The 21,243-nt window shown below is 38.5% G+C and overlaps 2 protein-coding genes across 12 annotated transcripts in view; one reads left to right on the forward strand and one right to left on the reverse strand.

The window, feature by feature from the left end:
- Lrrc28 (leucine rich repeat containing 28) overlaps positions 1-3,005 on the reverse strand; it is a 136,316-nt gene extending 133,311 nt beyond the window's left edge. For all 6 annotated transcript variants that reach the window (XR_012443843.1, XM_074061577.1, XM_074061575.1 and 3 more), the window contains exon 1: positions 2,861-3,005. The gene's annotated coding sequence lies outside the window, so the exon portion shown is untranslated. The remainder of the gene's footprint in view (positions 1-2,860) is intronic.
- Positions 3,006-3,196: 191 nt separating this feature from the next.
- Ttc23 (tetratricopeptide repeat domain 23) overlaps positions 3,197-21,243 on the forward strand; it is an 87,393-nt gene continuing 69,346 nt past the window's right edge. For 2 of the 6 annotated variants that reach the window (XM_074061857.1, XM_074061861.1), the window contains exon 1: positions 3,475-5,231. The gene's annotated coding sequence lies outside the window, so the exon portion shown is untranslated. The other 4 variants (XM_074061863.1, XM_074061862.1, XM_074061858.1 and 1 more) reach the window with 3 other exon arrangements.

Below are 21,243 nucleotides of genomic sequence, written 5' to 3' on the forward strand. Positions count from 1 at the left end.
GATTTTACTGTCTTTCTTGGTGTGTGTGCTGGTGTACCTTTTCAAAGAATTTTTTTTTCTTAATAACTTCCACTGAGAATAACAAAGCTTCAATAAACATAGTTTTGCAACTTTTTGGTTGTTTTCTATGGCAATACATTGTTGATACGTGGTTTCAAAGAGATCACTGTGGAGGAGAAAGACTGCGCATGCTCAGTGTGCACAGAGCGCTATGCTTTCCTCGGACAGTTGATGCGTTTTTCCGCTAACATTGTCCAACTTCTGCTAAAGACAGGCTGCCTTTCAACATACCTAAATGTTCCACTTGACCACTCCAATTCAGCACGTTAACTTACCTTGCTTTTGGGAGGCAGATTTTCACAAAATTAGGGGCAGGGAAATAAAAATACTCAGCAGATGAATGCAACAATCTAAACACAAGTGACGACTTACACAGGACTTACTGAGCTGCTCTGCATCAATTGAGACATGTAATGCAGCATGTGACAGAATTTAAAATTGTCTTTGAGAATTTTTTAATTATCTTTTTGACTGCACTTAGTCAACTGTGTGATAAATCCGTGAATAAAACAGGCTTACTGTATTTCCAAATTCTAATTCCCAGCAGTAAGACATCACTTGCCATTTTATATAAAACGGCACTCACATGCAGTGCTCAGTAATATCCCCAATGAAATGTCTGTCACTTTGAGATATATTATAGGACTTTGGCAAAATACACAATCTTTCCGTCTTAAGCCTCTCTAGGAAGTAAGGAGTAGTAGACAACAAACAGTACCTATGGTTCTGTGGAAAGTGAAGGTTTCTAGGTAATTATTCACTGCTGTACTACACTGGAAACAGTTTTAATGTTTCCCAAGCATCCCAAACTTAATACATCCCCAGAAAGCTTTTCATTTTCCTTACTAATCTAAACCCCCTGGACTCTCCCATCTTGGTAAGTCAGGGAAGACTTGCACCCTTCAATCATCCAGAGCTCAGGCCACACCACTGGGAGCCATGCATGATTCCATCCTCTCCATCTACCACAAGGCTAGTGGTTTTCATTTCCAAAATACATCCCAAATCCAGGCACATCTCTCCATCTGCCCAAACCACAAGCCACTGCCATCACCTACCTGGGCCAAGTATCTCACTGGTCTCCATGTGTCCACTTTAATCATTTTCAACATATGAATCCCAGAAGTGAGCCTTAGAAAATGTACACCTGATTGCCTCTCTCTCAGGCACACATCTTACTAAGTAAACCCTTCAGAAGCTTATTCAGAAAAATCAAACTCTTCACCATCAGGCCCTACACCCTCCTCCAGCCTCTTCTCAAAACCTCCTGGCTTCTCCCCAGGCACTTGGGTTTCTCTAGCTCTTCAAGCCACCAAACTCTTCCCACCACCTGCTGCCCTTCTGTTAGCTTGGGAAGCACTGTAACATCAGCCTCCAAGTTTCGTGGTAAAAACTGCCTCCCTATCCCAAACTAGAATACTTCCACGGTAGTATTTTAGAACTCAGCTATTCGATTTTCTTCCTGGGACTCTTCGCAATTTGTAATCTACATCTTCACTGGTGTACCTGTTTGCTGTGAATTTAGCCAAGAGCCCATACAATCCAGAGGGCAGAGATCTGTTGCTTTCCCCACATTTGCCCTCTTTATGTAGCGCAGTACCTAAAGGCAAGCCTCCAAACAGTTAATAACTGAATGAAACCAGAAAGTTGCAAGGCTAACTTTTCATCTTCCCACCTCAAGGCCACTTACAGATTCTATAAACTAGCTTCATAAAGATCTCTATTCCTTACAACCATGCACTGCAATAGACATTCCAAGCCCATTTTACAGATGAGGACACTGAGTTTCTGAGAAGGTAACTTGCCAGAATTACAATGGAAGCCACCTGCCACCTTACTGCAAACCCTGTGCACCTGGCTACCATGCAGCCTTTCATGCACATCAGTGTAGCTGGTGCTTCTTCCTATCATCATTTTTGTGGTAGACAAAGTTTACAGAAATGAAAGCCCTTTCCTTTGTAAACTAAAGCACTATCCAAAAATCCACGAGATTCAATAACAGAATTCAATGAAACCTTAGGGCTTTCCTCCTAAATGTTTTGGCTGGGACTTGGTTGCCTCAAAAAAAAAAAACTGCATCCTGTTCACTTTGCTACAAAGACAGGTCGGGAGATAAACTCTATACAAATGAAAGCTGCCAATGATCAACAATACCCCTGGTTTTCCCATACGCAGCCTTTCACAGGCTAAATTTCTTACCCCTTTCACCACCTCCGGCCCACAGCTAAAGCAAATGGTGTATTTAGTTTCACTGTATACAGCTGCACCTCCACGCGCGTTCTCTGACAGTCGAACACCAATCGATCTTATTAAGGCCAACAACAACAAAAAAACCCCTCCCATCCTAAGAAAATTCCACAGTTTTTTAGCTCATTTTAAAGGAGTCCCTTAGACTGATTTTTCCCGTACTTAATCCGGTACAATACTCATTCCATTTTCCTAACCTTGGAGATTAAAAACCTTTTGGAGGATTATAAACTATATTAAAAGCATTTGTGGGGGAAAAAAAACCCAGCTATTTTCTCAGTACTAAGAAAAGCTAGCAGATGTCTTAGGCAAAACACACGCCGTTCTGCCCGAGATAGCCATACACTGAGGTCGTTATAAATCGGCAGCCGTGAGCACGGAGAGATTCTCCTGGCCGAGGGGCCGCGGAGGGCCAGGAGGACCCGGTAGCCGTGGTCACCCAAGGCCCGAACGGTCCTTGTCGCCGGGACCGCTATGGAGCATCCTGACTGGGCGTCGGGTCAGAGAGCCTCAACCCGTGAGTCTCCCCGAGGCGGTGGACGGCAGCACTCACCTCGGCGCCAGCGCTCCAGAGAGCGGGCAGCGCTGGAAGGCGAGCGGAGGGACAGACAGCAAGCCGGACAGGGCGCTAGGGAGCCTGGGCGGGAGCCGGGGCGGGGGGCGGGGACGGGGCCTGGAGGCGGTACGGAACCCGCAATACTGGGAGTTGGGGCAGAAGGAGCCAAGCAGAGAACGGGAACCTCGCGATAATTCGCCTCAGTTCTCGCGGTTTTACGATAGGTGGGGCGAGAGGTTCGTTTTCCGAGAGATAATGCCTATTGGTCGAAAGCTCAGCTTCCTCCAAGTGGGCCCCGCCCATAGCTCCGCGCTCACTTCCGTGTCCGGCTCTCAGCGTGATGTCAAGAGAGCTTGTTTTTGCTTAGTATCTTGAAGGAGCAGTAGTTTAGCCGGCGCCAACCTCAGGAGCCGCCAGTAACTGACCTTCTCCTTCATTTATACATTTATTCCGGCGATCGGGCTCTCATTCAATTCGTACGTTGAGAGATGACAGCAATAGCACCCGACGTTGAGCGCTTATGGTGCATTAGATTGCGAGCTAAAACCTGTGCACAGATTTTTCTCGCTAACCTTGACAGCAGTCCCACAATAAAGGTACTGTTATTGCACCAGTCTGACGGGTTTAAACCGAGGCTGATGGCCATGTAACGTAGCCAAGGTTAGGCAGCAAGCAGGGAATCCAGGCCCTGGATTTAAGGGCTCACTGTGAATACGTTCCAAAGATGAGAAACAATTGTTTAAAATGACAATAACAACTTAGTAAGTTAAATATTATGACACTTCCTAGCTTGACCGACTAGGCAGTCAATATTTCTTCAAGACGGAAATTTCTGACAGTGGAGACATCAAAGGAAGAAGGTTTTATGCTGGGGGTGCGGGGGAAGAAGAATCCAAGCATTGTTCGGGAACATTTAAAAAAAACTTTTTAATATCATGCTCATTACTATATCAGCTTACCTTCTTTAAAAGAAAATTTTCCCCCTTCTAAAGCTTATCTCTTTTTTCGTCTTTTGAAAAGCTTAACGTCTATTAATTTGCTAGGGGCTTGCTGTGAAGCAAACCTCAAACTTAAAATGAATTAGTCTTATGTTAGCTTAATTACTCTTAGAGAGGAATAACCTGGAAAGCCGAAATGAGTTATAATAAGAAATATATACATCAATGATCTATTTATTAAATCTGGTCTTTCAGGAGTTAGTGAAGTAGATGGCATCGTATATACCCTGTATTTTTAAAGACCTTTTATAGAGTTTCTTAATATCTCAATTTTTTTCCTGGATTTAAAACAAGGAAACTTACTGTTTATGTAAAAGGAAAAACTCTTAGGGTATCAAGGATTAGCTCAAATAAGATTTCCTGCTAATATTGGAAGAGTCATACACACAGAAACAATAAACATTTTAAAGTAATCAATGTAGCTTCTTAATTTGGGGGGTTTTTGTTTTATTTATTTATTTTGGTGATACTGGGGTTTGAACTCACCCTTGCTAGGTAAGTGCTCTACCACTTGAGCCACTCCACCAGTCCTGTTTTGTTTTTAAAGAAAGAAATACTGTTTTTTGTATACATTAGCATCTGATATTTGGTCATGAAAAGTGAATCATGTTAACATAACTTTTATCCCCTCTCCAAATTGACACAAAAGTTGCCAAAGTAAATATATGTGATAGTATAGTATTACTTTGTATGACACTTAGTTTTCTCAGTTTATAGAAAATCTACGTATTTTTGTCTCCCTTAAAAGGTGGAAAGTCTCTAATTTAAACTGATGATTTTACAACCTTTTACAAACTCTTAACATCTAACGGGCAGCAATATCACTTTAAGAAAATTCCAAGGAAAAGACAATCTTGTTTTAAAATTCCCACCTCTGGCTCCCGAGGATTGGGTTACAAATTTCCACAAAATCCTCTTCTCCACTCCCTATTGGTGAATGCTCCATCATTCATCCTGCCTGCAGTTTTGTGAGTTACCAGGTTGCTTTGTGGGAAGGTTGTTCTCATTTAGTCTGAAACTGCTCTACTTTAGACTTTTTATGGTTTCATTCTGTACCAAGAATCTCCAAACAGATGTAGCAGGAAACAAACTGGCAAATCAGGCTGTCAAGCGACTGATTGGCTTGAAAAAGAAATGAAGAGACTCAATTGGACTGGGTAAACTGACAAAGGATTTTATGATACACTTGGAGATTTGAAAGTTTAAAAAACTTTTCCGGGCTTTTCACTAGTTTTAAAGGAGTGTCAAAGGAAAAACGGAGAAAATAGAGGCACAAGCTGAGGGTGGCAGGAGGATGAGTTCTTAGCGTGTGTTTTCTCTTTGGATTGAAGCTGGAAGCATCCCCAGATTATCAGTGGAGTTTTTGAAAGGTAAAGCAAACAAGTTAAGATTAATTACAGATTATTTTCTACAAACTGTGCTTTGTTGTTATTGTTGTTTAAGTATGGATTTAGGTATTTAATAATATTGTAAATTTTCAATGAAATGGATATTTTTGTTTGTATATAACTTTACTTGGCATAATAGTCAATCCATCTATTAAAGATATAATAGGAGCCAGGCATGGTAATGCATGTAACCTCAGCTCCTTGGGAGGTGGAAGCAGGAAGATTGAGCATTTGAGGCTAGTCTAGCCAAAGTTAGCAGGACTCTCTCAAAAACAAAAGAAAACCAAAAAGGGCTGGGGGTACAGTTCCAGTGGTAGAGTCCTTGCCTGAGAATGAGGTTAAAAAAAATTAGAATTGGCTTTGAACCTAAATTTTGTATACACTTGTAAAGTAGGAAATCCAGGAACAGATCTGCCTGTGGCCAAGCAAAACATTAACATTGGTGAAGCAGAATCAGGAGATGGTTAATGTAGGATAAATCCCCCAAACTCCAAATCTAGTATTTTTATTTTCAAAAATGATATGCTTTATTTAAAACAAATATAAAGATCAGGAAAATATTGATAAACAATTTCTTGAGTGGCCATTCTTGGTCCATATATGAGAATATAAAATAAGAGTCCCTGCAGAAGCTCATACCATCACTCTGCATAAGTGAGGCTCAGAACATTGAAATTAAAACTTTGGAACAGTTCTTGATGCCCAGATGACTATAATAGACCATAGGTGCTTCAGGAGCTCAGGTCGGTGGGAAGAAGGCTTCATGGTACAGTATCAATTTAAACAGTTGGCAAAATTTCAGTAGATAGGTAAGAAGGGAAGTGGCTGAGTGTTAGCCAGTATGTGCAGCCTAAGGAAGAGTTCGCTCTGATCACAGCAGAAACATTTGAGAGCATGGTTAAAGGAGGATGATGATATTTTAAAGAATGAGATGTTATGTGAAGAACTAAAGATCCCAAAATTAAAGAGTTTGGTCCTAGATTTTGAATAGGAGGGATATGTTACGGAAGAAATATTTGACGATAATAAAACTGACAGTACAATTTAAAATGGCTCTGTGGGCAGAGACCATAAGCTAGAGGACTTAATAATATAAATACTGGTGTGCAGATTGGTAACTAAGCCTCTTAAGACATATTATCCAAATACCTTTACTGTTGTTGAATAGAATAAATCTTGATGCATTTCGTTGTAGCCTTCCAAAGCACTGAGTTTATTTTTTACTTCAGCCCTACAAATTTCATTGTCAGGTATGGTGGTCATGATAGAACCAGAACAATAAAGGTGATCTTTGTTCATATTGAATCAATTCTTTCTCCTCTTCTCTCAGAATTTGTGTATTTTCTTAATTCTACTTAACTAAAGTGAAGGAATTTCCTCAAAACCTTCCAACTGATCACCATGGAAGGTGTTCTTATTCAGACTGTGGGTTTTCACCTGAGCTGTGTCTGGAACAAAACTGAACTCCTCCCACACTTAGTGAGCTACTGCTATAGTCCAGACTCTATGCTGCATTGGGAAAGCAAAGATGAATCAGAGACAATGGTCCCACAAAAGAGCAAAGTGCTGCTGGGACACCAAGGGGGTATTTGTCCCCTCCTTACCTTCATCCTCATCCCAAATCTTGCTTCAAAGAATCTGAAGCTCATCTATCCTAAGTTGTCTAGCCATGGTTCTTTTCTATTTCTTAACATTTTTAAAAATTATAAAAGTAGGGGGTTTCATGACATTTCAATACATAAATATAATGTACTTTGATCAAATTCACCCTCCTAATTAATACCTTTTCTTATCCCCCCTCAGTCTCCCCCTTTTCCTCTTCTACATCCCTAATAATGTCCCTCTTACTTTCATGTCTTCTCCTCTACCCCCAGATTCCACACATGAGAGAAAACATGTGATATTTGTCGTTAAGAGTCTGGCTTATTTCACTTAACATGGTGATCTCCTGTTCATTCATTTTCCTAAAAACTATTTTGTTTGTCTTCATGGCTAAATAAAACTCCTTTGTGTATACATACCACATTTTCTTTATCCATTCATTAATGGCTGACTCATCACCTGGCATTGTGAATATTGCTGCAATAAACATGGTTGTGCAGGTATCTCTATAGTAAACTGACGCATCAGTGGTTCTTAAGTAGAGGGAGAAGGAGGAATTTCTATCTATGGGAAACAGCTCTAAAACAAGGTCTCCTGCTACAGTTGACTGATTCAGCAGACTGCAATGTCACCATATATTATCCATTTAAGTCCCTTGGAAAATTCAGCCTCTTTAAGTTAGAGAAGCAAAGGAAATTATGATGAAGTTGAAGTGACTTGTGCTGTTTCTGGGCAATGGCAGTGAAAACCCATTCAGAGTTTTCTAATCTTCCTTATATTCTGCCATGACTCCTGTTGATATATAGTTAAGCCTTGATCAGCATGGGTCTGACTAACTCTGTGAAATAGACATTCCTACCATTCCCCATCCCTAAACCATGTGAACTGAAACTCTAAAGAGTTAATTACATTACTTTGTTATATAGCCTACCCAGACATGGCTACCTCCAACTATTAACAGGTTTTCCCCTGCAGGTTTTGGCATTTCTCTAGGGACAAAGTCAAAAAATATAATTTAAGGACACTTTTTTGCAATAAAATTAGCTCTAAAACTTAAGTGTAATTACTGTATTAGTGTTTCTACTATCTGAATTTTTTCATTGAAGTTTATAAATAATATTTTAGTGAATGTACAATTTATGTCTCTAAGAACAATGAATTACAATTCCACAGGGAACGAAAGTCTACATCCCAGAGCAGGGAATTAATGTGAAGGACTTGAGATTTCCTTCATAGCATTTTATTCACAAAGGTAGTCTGAACTGTGAGGCCCTGTGGTCCATCCTACAAAAAAATCTCTTCCAAAATCTATTAGTTGGAGATTTCCTTGTATATGGCAATGCCACATTTTGTTTATCCACTTACCAGTTCACAGACATTGGATTGCTTTCAGTATTTGTTATGACGTTATGACTAATGCTGCTTTGAAGATACATACAAGTTTTTATGGGAATGTGCATTTTCAGCTCTTTGGGGTATAATACCTAGGAGTGGAATTGGTGAGCCATGCAGTGACTCTGTTTAATTTTTGAGTAATAGCACAGCTGCTTTCAAAAGCAAGGGCACCATTTTACATTTCTACGAGTTTCTCCACATCCTCACCAACACTTTTTGTTTTGGTGGTACCTGGGCTTAACTCAGGGCCTCACGCTTGCTAGGCAGTTATTCTACCACTTGAGCAACTCCACCAGTACTTTTTTTTAGTATTGAATATTTTCAAGATAGGGTCTTACTAACAATTTGCCTGGGCTGGCTTCTAACCAGGACCCTCCTGATCTGTCTCCTGAGTAGCTAGGATTACAGGTGTGAGCCACCGGCACCTGGCTTCACCAACACTTCTGGTCTGTCTCTATTATGGTCACTCTGTTAGATAGGAAGTAGTATCTCATTGCAATTTTGATTTGCATTTTGCTAATGACTGGTGATATTAAGCATTTTTTCTTGAACTAATTGGCCACCCATATATCTTTGTAAAATATCTACTCAAATATTTTACCTATTTTTAATTGGGTATTTTTTAATATTTTTATTTAATTGCAAACATTCTTTATATATTCTAGATAGAAGTATTTTATCAGCTATATGATTTGTAAATATTTTCTCCCATTTTGTGGGTTGTCTTTTAACTTTAGTATTGGTAATCATTGATGCAACAAAGTTGTTGTTGTTGTTTTAATGAAGTCCAGTTAATCTACTTATTTTCTTTTATCACATGTGTGGTTAGTGTTGTACCTAATGTCTAGCCCAAGCGCATAAAGATTTACTCCTATGTTTGCTATGAGTTTTATAGTTTCAGCTCTTATTTTTATGTCTTTGGGTCATTTGAAGTTAACTTTTATTAATGATATAAGGTACATTCTTCATTCTTTTGTATGTGCCTATCCAGTTGTTCTAGCATCATTTGTTGAAAAGACTATTCTTCCCCCCATGTAATTATCTTGGCATTTTGTCAAATAGTTGATGAGAAAGGCCCTGAGTTTGACCTCAAATACTAAAAAGATTTTTTGGAAGAAAGTTAACTGTATATGTTGGTTTTATTTTTGGAATGTCAACTCTTTTTCTCTTATTTTATATGTCAGTCCTTACACCAGTACCACAGTGGTTTTTTGGGCGGGAGAGTAGCTCTCCAGATTTACCAAGTTATGTTTGACAAATGAAAAGTTGTACATATTTAAGTTGTACAACATTGGTATTTTGATATAAATATATTTTATGTAATGATTCCTACAATCAAGCTAATTTCAGTCACCTGACATAATTGCCACCTGACATAATTGCCATTGTTTACCTGATGAAAACACTTAAGATCTATCCTCTGAGTAAGTTTCAAGTGTATAGGATATTAATTATACTTACTGCCCATTATATCGCTAGAAGTTATAACTGAAAATTTGTAAGCACAGCCCTGTTTTGACTACTATGAAGGTTTTTTTTATTGATGTTTTCATTTCTTTTTTTGTGTTGGGGTTTTTCTTTTTCTCTCTGTTTTTTTGTTTTTGTTTTTTAAGGCAGGTTCTTGCTTGTGTAGCCCAGGCTGGGCTGGAATTTGATATGTCCAGGCTGGCCTTGGACTCACAATCCTCCTGCCTTGGCCTTCTGAGTGCCAGGAGGTGGCAGGATTACTGGTGTTTGCCACCACACCTGGCTGACAATAGTTTTATAGTAATTTCTAAAATTGGGAGGTGTGACTCTTTCTTTTAAAGACTTGTTAATAGACAATTTTTGTCTGTTTTGAGTCTCTCTAATTCCATACGAATTTAAAGATCAGTTTGTCAATTTCTACCCAAAAAAAAGGTAGCTGAGATTTTGATAGGGATTATATTATATCAATAGATCAATTTGATGAATGTTGCTGTCTTAATAATAGTGGGGCCTCAAATCCATGAACATGGAATGTCTCTCCATATATTTAGATCTTTAATTTCATTTTCAACGTATAAGTCTTATACTACTTTTATTACATTTATTCCTAAATATTTTACTCTTAATACCATTGTGAATGAAAATGTTTTCTTAATTTATTACTTTCTTAGATTATATATTGTTAGTGTATAGAAACATAACTTTTCAGACAAACCATGATGAGACATGCCTGTAATCCCAACACTTAGGAGGCCAAGGCAAGAGGATTGTGAGTTCTAGGCCAGCCAGGACTATACAGTGAGACCCTGTCTTCCTGTCTTGAGAAATTAGGAAGGGAGGAAGGAAAGAAGGAAGAAAGATGGGGAGAGAAAGGGAGGAGAAAGGAAGGGAAGAAAAGAGAGAAGGAGGAAGGATGGAAACATAGGTTTTTTTGTTTTTGTTTTTTACTCAGGAATTTATTTTATTTATTTATTTTTATTCATATGTGCATACAATGTTTAGGTCATATCTTCCCCTCCCCCCACCCCCTCCCTTACCACCCACCCCACCCCTCCCTCTCCCCCCAACCCCCTCAATACCCGGCAGAAACTATTTTACCCTTATCTCTAATTTTGTTGAAGAGAGACTATAAGCAATAATAGGAAGGAACAAGGGTTTTTGCTGGTTGAGATAAGGATAGCTATACAGGGAGTTGACTCGCATTGATTTGCTGTTGACGTGTGTTACCTTCTAAGTTAATTCTTCTCGAACTAACCTTTTCTCTAGTCCCTGGTCCCCTGCTCCTATTGGCCTCAGTTGCTTTAAAGTATCTGCTTTAGTTTCTCTGCGTTGAGGGCAACAAATGCTATCTAGTTTTTTAGGTGTCTTACCTATCCTCACCCCTCCCTTGTGGGCTCTCGCTTTTATCTTGTGATGAAAGTCCAATCCCCTTGTTGTGCTTGGCCTTGATCAAATGTCCGCATATGAGGGAGAACATAGGATTTTTGGTCTTTTGGGACAGGGTAAGCTCACTCAGAATGATGTTCTCCAATTCCATCCGTTTACCAGCGATTAATAACATTTCATTCTTCTTCATGGCTGCATAAAAATCCATTGTGTACAGATACCACATTTTCCTGATCCATTCATAAGTAGTGGGGCATCTTGGCTGTTTCTATAACTTGGCTATTGTGAACAGTGCTGCAATAAACGTGGGTGTGCAGGTGCCTCTGGAGTAACCTGTGTCACAGTCTTTTGGGTATATCCCCAAGAGTGGTATTGCTGGATCATATGGCAGATCATGTTTAGCTTTTTAAGTAGCCTCCAAATTTTTTTCCAGAGTGGTTGTACTAGTTTACATTCCCACCAACAGTGTAAGAGGGTTCCTTTTTCCCCACATCCTCGCCAACACCTGTTGTTGGTGGTGTTGCTAATTATGGCTATTCTAACAGGGGTGAGGTGGATTCTTAGTGTGGTTTTAATTTGTATTTCCTTTATTGCTAGAGATGGTGAGCGTTTTTTCATGTGTTTTCTGGCCATTTGAATTTCTTCTTTTGAGAAAGTTCTGTTTAGTTCACTTTCCCATTTCTTTATTGGTTCATTAGTTTTGGGAGAATTTAGTTTTTTAAGTTCCCTATATATTCTGGTTATCAGTCCTTTGTCTGATGTGTAGCTGGCAAATATTTTCTCCCACTCTGTAGGTGGTCCCTTCAGTTTAGAGACCATTTCTTTTGCTGAGCAGAAGCTTTTTAGTTTTATGAGGTCCCATTTATCTATGCTATCTCTTAGTTGCTGTGCTGCTGGGGTTCCATTGAGAAAGTTCTTACCTATACCTACTAATTCCAGAGTATTTTCTACTCTTTCCTGTATCAGCTTTAGAGTTTGTGGTCTGATATTAAGATCCTTGATCCATTTTGAGTTAATATTGGTATAGGGTGATATACATGGATCTAGTTTCAGTTTTTTGCAGCCTGCTAACCAGTTTTCCCAGCAGTTTTTGTTGAAGAGGCTGTCTTTTCTCCATCGTTTATTTTTAGCGCCTTTGTCAAAGACAAGTTGATTATAGTTGTGTGGCTTCATATCTGGGTCCTCTATTCTGTTCCACTGGTCTTCATATCTGTTTTTGTGCCAGTACCATGCTGTTTTTATTGTTATTGCTTTGTAATATAGTTTGAAGTCAGGTATCGTGATACCTCCTGCATTGTTCTTTTGACTGAGTATTGCCTTGGCTATTCCTGGCCTCTTGTGTTTCCATATAAATTTCACAGTAGATTTTTCAGTGTCTTCAATGAATGTCATTGGAATTTTGATGGGAATTGCATTAAATATGTAGATTACTTTTGGGAGTATAGACATTTTTACTATGTTGATTCTACAATCCATGAGCATGAGAGATCTCTCCACTTTCTATAATCTTCCTCAATCTCTTCCTTCAGAAGTTTATAATTTTCCTTGTAGAGGTCATTCACATCCTTTGTTAGGTTTACACCTAGGTATTTGATTTTTTTTTTAAGGCTATTGTAAATGGAAATGTTTTCATATATTCTTTCTCAGTTTGTTCATTATTAGTGTATAGAAATGCTAATGATTTTTCTATGTTGATTTTATATCCTGCTACCTTGCTATAGTTATTCATGGAGCCTAGGAGCTTTTGAGTAGAGTTTTTTGGGTCTTTAAGTTATAGGATCATGTCGTCTGCAAATAGGGATATTTTGACAGTTTCTTTACCTATTTGTATTCCTTTTATTGCTTCTTCTTGCCTAATTGCTCTGGCTAGGAATTCCAGTACTATGTTGAATAGGAGTGGAGATAGTGGGCATCCTTGTCTAGTTCCTGATTTTAGAGGGAATGGTTTCAGTTTTTCTCCATTAAGTATAATGCTGGCTGTAGGTTTGTCATATATAGCTTTTACAATGTTGAGGTACTTTCCTTCTATTCCTAATTTTCATAGAGCTTTTATCATGAAATAGTGTTGGATCTTATCAAAGGCTTTTTCTGCATCTATTGAGATGATCAAGTGGATTTTGTCTTTGCTTCTGTTAAGGTGGTTTATTACGTTTATTGATTTTCATATGTTGAACCACCCCTGCATTCCTGGGATGAAGCCTACTTGGTTGTGGTGAATAATCTTTTTGATGTGTTGTTGAACTCAGTTTGCCATTATTTTGTTGAGGATTTTTGCATCAATATTTATTAAGGAGATTAGCCTGTAGTTCTCTTTTTTGGAGGTGTCTTTGCCTGGTTTGGGGATAAGTGTAATACTGGCTTCATAAAATGTGTTAGGCAGTTTTCCTTCCCTTTCTATTTCATGAAACAGTTTAAGGAGGGTTGGTATCAGTTCTTCTTTAAAGGTCTGATAGAATTCAGCAGAGAATCCATCAGGTCCTGGACTTTTCTTTTTGGGGAGACTCTTGATTGCTGCTTCAATTTCATTTTGTGTTATAGATCTATTCAGGTGATTAATATCCTCTTGGCTCAGTTTTAGATGATCATAAGTATCTAGCAATCTGTCCATTTCTTTAAGATTTTCAAATTTATTTGAATAGAGGTTCTTGAAGTAGTCTCTGATGATTTCCTGGACTTCGATGGTGTTTGTTGTTGTCTCCCCTTTTGCATTCCTGATTCTACTAATTTGGATTTTTTCTCTCCTCATTTTAGTCAGGTTTGCCAGGGGCATGTCGATCTTGTTTATTATTTCAAAGAACCAACTTTTTTTTCATTAATTCTTTGTATGGTTTTTTTGGTTTCTATTTCATTGATTTCAGCTCTTATTTTTATTATTCCTCTCCTTCTATTTGTTTTGGGATCTGCTTGTTCTTGTATTTCTAGGAATTTGTGATGTATCATTAGGTCATTGATTTGGGATCTTTCAGTCTTTGTAATATATGCACTCATGGCTATAAACTTTCCTCTCAGGACTGCCTTTGCTGTGTTCCATAGGTTCCGGTAGGTTGTGTTTCATTTTCATTGACTTCCAGGAACTTTTTAATTTCCTCTTTTATTTCATCAATGACCCACCATTCATTAAGTAATGAGTTATTCAGTTTGCAGCTGTTTGTATGTTTTTGTCTTTACTTTTGTTGTTGAGTTCTAGTTTTATTGCATTGTGATCAGATAGAATGCACGGTATGATTTCTATTTTCTTATATTTGCTGAAGCTTGCTTTGTGCCCTAGGATATGATCTATTTTGGAGAAGGTTCCATGGGCTGCTGTGAAGAATGTATATTGTGTAGAAGTTGGATGAAATGTTCTGTAGACATCAAGTAGGTCTATTTGATCTATTGTATATTTTAGATCTTGGATTTCTTCATTGATTTTTTTGTTTGGATGACCTATCTATTGATGATAATGGAGTGTTAAAGTCTCCCACAACCACTGTGTTGGAGTTAATATATGCTTTTAGGTCCTTCAGGGTATGTTTGATGAAATTGGGTGCGTTGACATTGGGTGCATATAGGTTATAATTGTTATTTCCTTTTGGTCTATTTCCCCTTTTATTAGTATGGAATGTCCTTCTTTATCTTGTTTGATCAATGTAGGTTTGAAGTCTACTTTGTCAGAGATAAGTATTGCCACTCCTGCCTGTTTTCGGGGGCCATTGGCTTGGTAAATCTTCTTCTAGCCTTTCATCCTAAGCCTATGCTTATTTCTGTTGGTGAGATGGGTCTCCTGTAAGCAACAAATTGTTGGATCTTCCTTTTTAATCCATTTCGTCAAACGGTGCCTTTTGATGGGTGAATTAAGTCCGTTAACATTAAGTGTTAGTACTGATAGGTATGTGATGATTCCTGTCATTTAGTTGTCTTAGTTGTTTGAAGGTTTGATTGTGTGTACCTAAGTTGAGGTGACTCTCTACTTTCTTGCTTTTTCTTTTCCTGTAGTTTGGTGCTGCCTGTCCTTTCATGGTTATGTTTGGTTTCACTTTCTGTGTGCAGAATCCCTTGAAGAAGCTTTTGTAGTGGTGGCTTTATGGTCATATATTGTTTTAGTTTCTGCTTATCATGGAAGACTTTTATTGCTCCATCTATTTTGAATGATAGTTTTGCTGGGTAGAGTGTCCTGGGGTTGAAGTTATTTTCATTCAGTGCCCTTAAGATCTCTCCCCGAGCTCTTTTTGCTTTTAATGTTTCTGTTGAGAAGTCTGCTGTGATTTTGATGGGTTTACCTTTGTATGTTATTTGTTTTTTCTCTCTTATAGCCTTCAGTATTCTTTCCCTAGTTTCTGAACTTGTTGTTTTAATGATGATATGCCATGGAGTAGTTCTTTTTTGATCTGGCCTGTTTGGTGTTCTGGAGACCTCTTGCATCTGTGTGGGAATAGCTTTCTCAAGATTTGGGAAATTTTCTGTTATAATTTTGTTGAATATATTTCACATTCTCTTTGCTTGCACCTCTTCTCCTTCTTCGATGCCCAGGATTCTCAAGTTTGGTCTTTTGATGTAGTCGGTGAGTTCTTGCATTTTCTTTTCACAGGTCTTGAGTTGTTTAACTAATAGTTCTTCGGTTTTTCCTTTAATTACCATTTCGTCTTCGACTTCTGAGATTCTGTCTTCTGTGTGTTCTATTCTGCTGGATTGCCCTTCCATTTTGTTTTGCAATTCTATTTCTTTCTTTTTTCTGGGTTTTCCATATCCTTGGTCATTTCCTGTTTAATGTTGTCTATTTTTGTCCTGAGTTCATTTATCTCTTTATTAATCGTGTTCTTTGTTTCACTTTGGTGTTTATATAGTGCTTCTATGGTTTCCTTTATTTCTTCTTTTGCTTTTTCAAATTCTCTATTTTTGTTGTCTTGGAATTTCTTGAGTGTCTCCTGTACATTTTTGTTGACCATATCCAGTATCATCTCTGTAAAATTCTCATTAAGTACCTGTAGTATTTCTTCTTTTAGATTATTCTTGTGGGCTTCATTGGGTTCTTTGGCATAGTTTATATTCATTTTGTTGGAGTCTGGATCTGAGTATCTGTTTTCTTCATTTCCCTCTGGTTCCTGTACTAATTTTTTGCTGTGGGGAAACTGTTTTCCCTGTTTTTTCTTGCTTCCCGTCATTGCCCTTGGTGTTGTTATTGTCTCTGTACTGTGTGCAATTCAGTTTTTTCTAGCTTGTAATAATGGCACTGATGATATTTAGAATGGAAGGGTGAGAGGAGATGGAAAGCAAAGTAGTTATAGGAAAAGGGAAAAACAAATAAACAAGTAGAAAAAAACAAAACAAAGAAACAAACAAAAAAAGTTTCAAAGATATAAACGGGGAGAGATAGTGTATTAATCAACCGTAAGCTGAACAGACATTAGAGAGACAGAGGATTGAAAATAAAAAGTAAAAAATAAATGAAAATAAAAATAAAAACAAATAAATGAAATAGATACATATATATTATATATATATATATATATATATATATATATATATATATATATATATATATATATATATTCTCCAAGTTCAAATGCAATAAAGTTTCAGTCTTAATAATTTTGGTGTTCGTCCCTCAGCCTCCAATCCTGGAGATGGTGCCTCAGAAGTAGTTCTGTGGTTGCCTTATCAAAGGGGAGAAGGAGTGGAAAAACCAAAATAAAGCAAAACCACACACATACATAAAAAAAAAACCCACAAGTGTCCCAAGTTCAAATGCAATACAGTTTCAGTAAGTTTTTCAGCATGCAGGTGTAGTTTGGTTGTTGTCTCATCAAATGTAGGGAGAGAGAAAAAAAAAGAGTCTGGAGACAGTTCTGTGAATGGCTATTTGCTGCTGTGGCTTGCCTGCTTGCTGCTGTCAGCCTGCTGTTGCTGGAGGCTTTATTTACGCAGATCTCAGGAGTGAGCTTAACACTCACCTGGCCCAACAGGCTTTGTTTACTCAGAGTTCTCCAGTGCCTGAGCCCTGCTACAAGCTTTCCCCTTCCCAAGCACACTGGGGGAGGTGACACTGCACCCGCTTTCTCAGGCTTGCGTGTTTATTTACAGTTCACTTGGGAAGTGGACCTTCTCCCCTCTCCTGTGGAGTTTTCCTCCCACCGCTGCTTTTACAAGCTTTCCCACTCCTGATTGTTGGGTGTGTGCTGCTGCTGCTCCTGCCTTCTCTGGCTGGCTTGTTTGTTTACAGCTCACTTGGGAAGTGGGTCTTCCCCACTCTCCTGTGGAGTTTTCCACCCTCCATCACTTTTACAAGCTTTCCAGCTCCTGGTTTGTGGTCATGGGCCACCGCTCCTGCCTTCTCTGGCCCGGCTTGTTTATTTACAGTTCCATGAGGGATTCCTCTCCCCCCACTTTGGTGCTCAGGGCACCCCACCCTCTTTGCTACGTGTCGTTTTTTTTTTTTTTTGTTATTGCTTATTATTCAGTTTTTCTTTTTTCCCTGGGTGGGGGTCAGTCTGTCCAGGGGGCTATGCTGATCTGGCCCAGGGTTGTCTGTGGGGGTACCATGTACCGCTTAGCTCACCTTGTGGTCCACGTCTTTCCAAGCCGTCTGGGTGCTAGCGTCTGGTGGTGGTGCAGAGCCCTCCTGGTTTCTTCCTTTAACGTGAAGTGGAGATGCTCTGTGCAGGCTGGAGGTGTGGAGAAGTCAAAATTTTGCCTCTTCTTGGTGGTTTTTCCTGTACAGTGTATCTCCAGCATCTCTCCAAGATTTTACTTTAGGAGGCATGCTTTCTGCTTCCTCCCTCTAGCCGCCATCTTGGAATTCAGGAAATATAGTTTTATAATTTGTGTTTATTTTACATCATGTGGCCTTAATAAACTTTTTTGCTAGTTCTAGTAGGGGTTTTATTTATTCATTTTTCATTGCTTCCTTAGGATTTTCCATATATAGGATGTCATCTGATAATAAAGTTTCATTTTTTCCTTTCTGATCTTTATTTCTTTTTCTTGCTTTATTGCTCTGGCTAGAAATAGTCATTACAATCTTACATCCTTTCCTTGTTTCCTATCTGAGGAAGAAAGCATTCAGACATTCACCATTATGCATGATGTTAGCTGTAGGATTTTTAATCAGATATTTATCAGGTTGGGAAGTTTTTTAATCATGAGAGGGCATTTGATTTTGCCAAATGTTTTTCCTATACCTATCAAGATGAACATGTGTTTTTTGTCCTGTATTTATTAATACAATAGACCCTTGATATCCATGGTGACCACATTGTGGAAAAACATGGTCAAGATGTATAGAGTCAGATCTGTACTATGGATGCCTGATTCATTTTTTCCCCATAATACCACCCAATTTCCATTAAAGGCATGCTGCCTTTTGACAAATCTAAAACTTTCATATCGTGTGCCCTTCATAACTTTTATCTTGCATATTGGGCACCATTTCCTTTTTGGGAAACATACTGTATGTTCACAAAATTAAGGGCAGGGAAACACCAACAGGTCATACAATGATTTAAACACAAATGACTGAGAGCTTCTCAGCTTCAGCTGAACTGCATAATGCAACACGTGTGGGAATTTAAAATTTTTGTTCTTGAAAGTTCTTTTGTTTTTTAATTATTTATTTTTGACCCAGCTTGGTCCAAACCATGTATAATAAATTTGCAAGTAAGGCAGGGTTACTGTATAGTGTGTTACATTAATGAATTCATATGTTAACCCAACTTTCCATTCCTGGCTTTAAATCCCCTTTAGTCACAGTATATAATCCAGTTCTAACACGTTGCTAAATTTGGGCTGTCAATAATTTTTGTGAGTTTTTATGTCCATATTCATAAATGATATTAGTTTGCTGTTTTCTTATGGTGTCTTTGTCTGGCTTTGCTATCAGAGTAATTCTGGCCTTGTGATTCTGTCTGTATTTTCTGACAGTATAGAAAATACTCATTCTTGTTCATTTTGTTCTTCTTTAATAGTTTGATAAGCTACCTGGGCTTAACTTTGTGCAAGTGTTTGTAATTGTTAACTTGATTTCTATACCTATTGTAGGTTTATTCAGTTTTCCTCTTTCTTTTTAAGTCAGCTTCAGCAGTTTGTGTCTTTCCTTTCTAGGATATTTTTCCATTGCCTTCTCTTACATATGGGAAAAGTTATTTTTTAACTAGTATACTCTTACACAGTCATAATGGCTGTTGTCTCCTAAGAGCCATTACCCTTAGCCCCACCACCACCTTTCCCCACAAGTCAGCACCCAAAAGTTAACACGTGGAACAGCAGGAGACCTTCAGAACTCAGCTCCTGCATACTGCCACCTGTACAGATTGATTGGTCTCCTGTTCTTCTAGTTATGAAATGTTTGAAACATCACCTCTTGGACCTGGAAGACTAAGACCCCACTTCAGACCCCTTACTCTCACCTTGGTCTGGGGCCTATCATGTGTTTCAGCATTCTACTAGGGAGGTCTGGCCGAAGGAACAGCATCAATTGATTAAGTCTGAGTGGCAGTTGTGGGTACAAATTGAGAGGTCTGGGAAGCTGAACCTAAGGCTGGCTGGGAGAAAGGAGTGTATGGGGCCTTGGCTGATTTCTGATGAAATTTTAAGCCCTGGCTATGGCTGTTACAAGGAAAAGAAAAGTGGCTGATGATAAATGTGCAGCTCAAAGTAAGTGAACTGAAGATCAGGTCTTTATGCCAAAGGTGTTCCTGTAAGATATAACACACTCTGAAACACATGTATTTCAACTGAGTCACTGATTCAAATCCTTCCAGAAGCCAGGCAGGTAACATGTCTCCTTTTATTGATTCAGAGATGCACATTTCCTTTGGCATTTAAACATCAATTAGAATGTGCACTACAACTGATGTCAAGTCGTAAGTGTGTATAAAATACCAGTGTCCCACAGTCAATCCTGCTTTAGATTAGATGAAATTCAGGAACTGAGTAGCATGGACCAGGAAAATCACATCCCTCGGTGTCAGCCTTCCACTTTGAAAGAGATGTGTACACAGACCTCTTAGGCAATAAGAAAATCAACAACACAAGAACAATGACGAATGGTAACAACTTTGCTGCCTCCATGCCCAGGAGCCAACAGCGAGCAGTGGCAGCTGGTCATCTAGAGAGTTGCCCTGGCCATCATTGCCTGTGGTGACAGAGGCCCAAAGTTGACAGGTGTTCTGAGTTTTCAAAGGAAGGCAAAAACTCAGAAATCTAGATCTTTATGTAAAACTCCTAATTTTAAAATAAAGGATCAATTTTATTTAAGTGCCTGGCAAAAAATTTAAAAAGTGCACACAAGTTAGATCTAGCCTATGAACACTCAGATTACTTATGCAACATCTGTTTTAAGGATGCAGTATTAACAGGCAGCATGGGACAAATAACTTTTTATAGTGAAGTCAAAAAAAAAACCTTAAACCCTTTTCAAAGTTTGACATTAGGCTTATAGGTCCAGAATAGCAAATATTGCAGGACATATTCTTTTTTCTTTTTTCTTAGTTATTGTTGTGCTGGGGATACATTGTGATATTTACAAAAGTTCTTACAATATATCATAGTTGAATTCATCCCCTTGTTTATGTCACTTTTAAACATTCTTTTATGCTTCCCTCTCAATGCAAAAATAAGAAAATGTGGTTAAATCTGTTAAAGATGTTGCATTTCCTATTTATAAAAATAAATGATCACTTTTCAAATGCACACTTAGAACCAAGAGTGGTGGCTCAAGCTTGGAATCCTAGCTACTGGGGAGGCAGAGATTAGGAGGATCATGGTTTGAGGCCAGCCTAGACATAAAGCGAGACCCTGTCTCAAAAAAGTCTGGTGGAATGGCTCAAATGGTAGAATGCCTGCCTTGTAAGCATGATGCCCTGAGTTCAAATGCTAGTACTGCCAAAAAATAGAATGTAGATACATATATATATATGCATGTATGTATGTAAAATCACTTTTTAAATGCAGACTTAGGTTTCCAAAGCAAGGGCATTTGTTTCCCACAGCTGTAGCATATGACAGGATGATGTAGTAAAAAATCATCAAATTATTAAGACCATGGTCCTAGTTCTGGCCCTGTGATGTGCAAGTGATTAAGCTTCTCTCAGCTTCATTGTCCCCATTTGTAAAATAGGGATAGTGATACCTCTTACTGTACCTCACATGATTATAGCAAGGGCCATGT

The sequence above is a fragment of the Castor canadensis genome, chromosome 19 (assembly GCF_047511655.1).
Source record: "Castor canadensis chromosome 19, mCasCan1.hap1v2, whole genome shotgun sequence".
In the NCBI taxonomy this organism is placed as follows: Eukaryota; Metazoa; Chordata; class Mammalia; order Rodentia; family Castoridae; genus Castor; species Castor canadensis.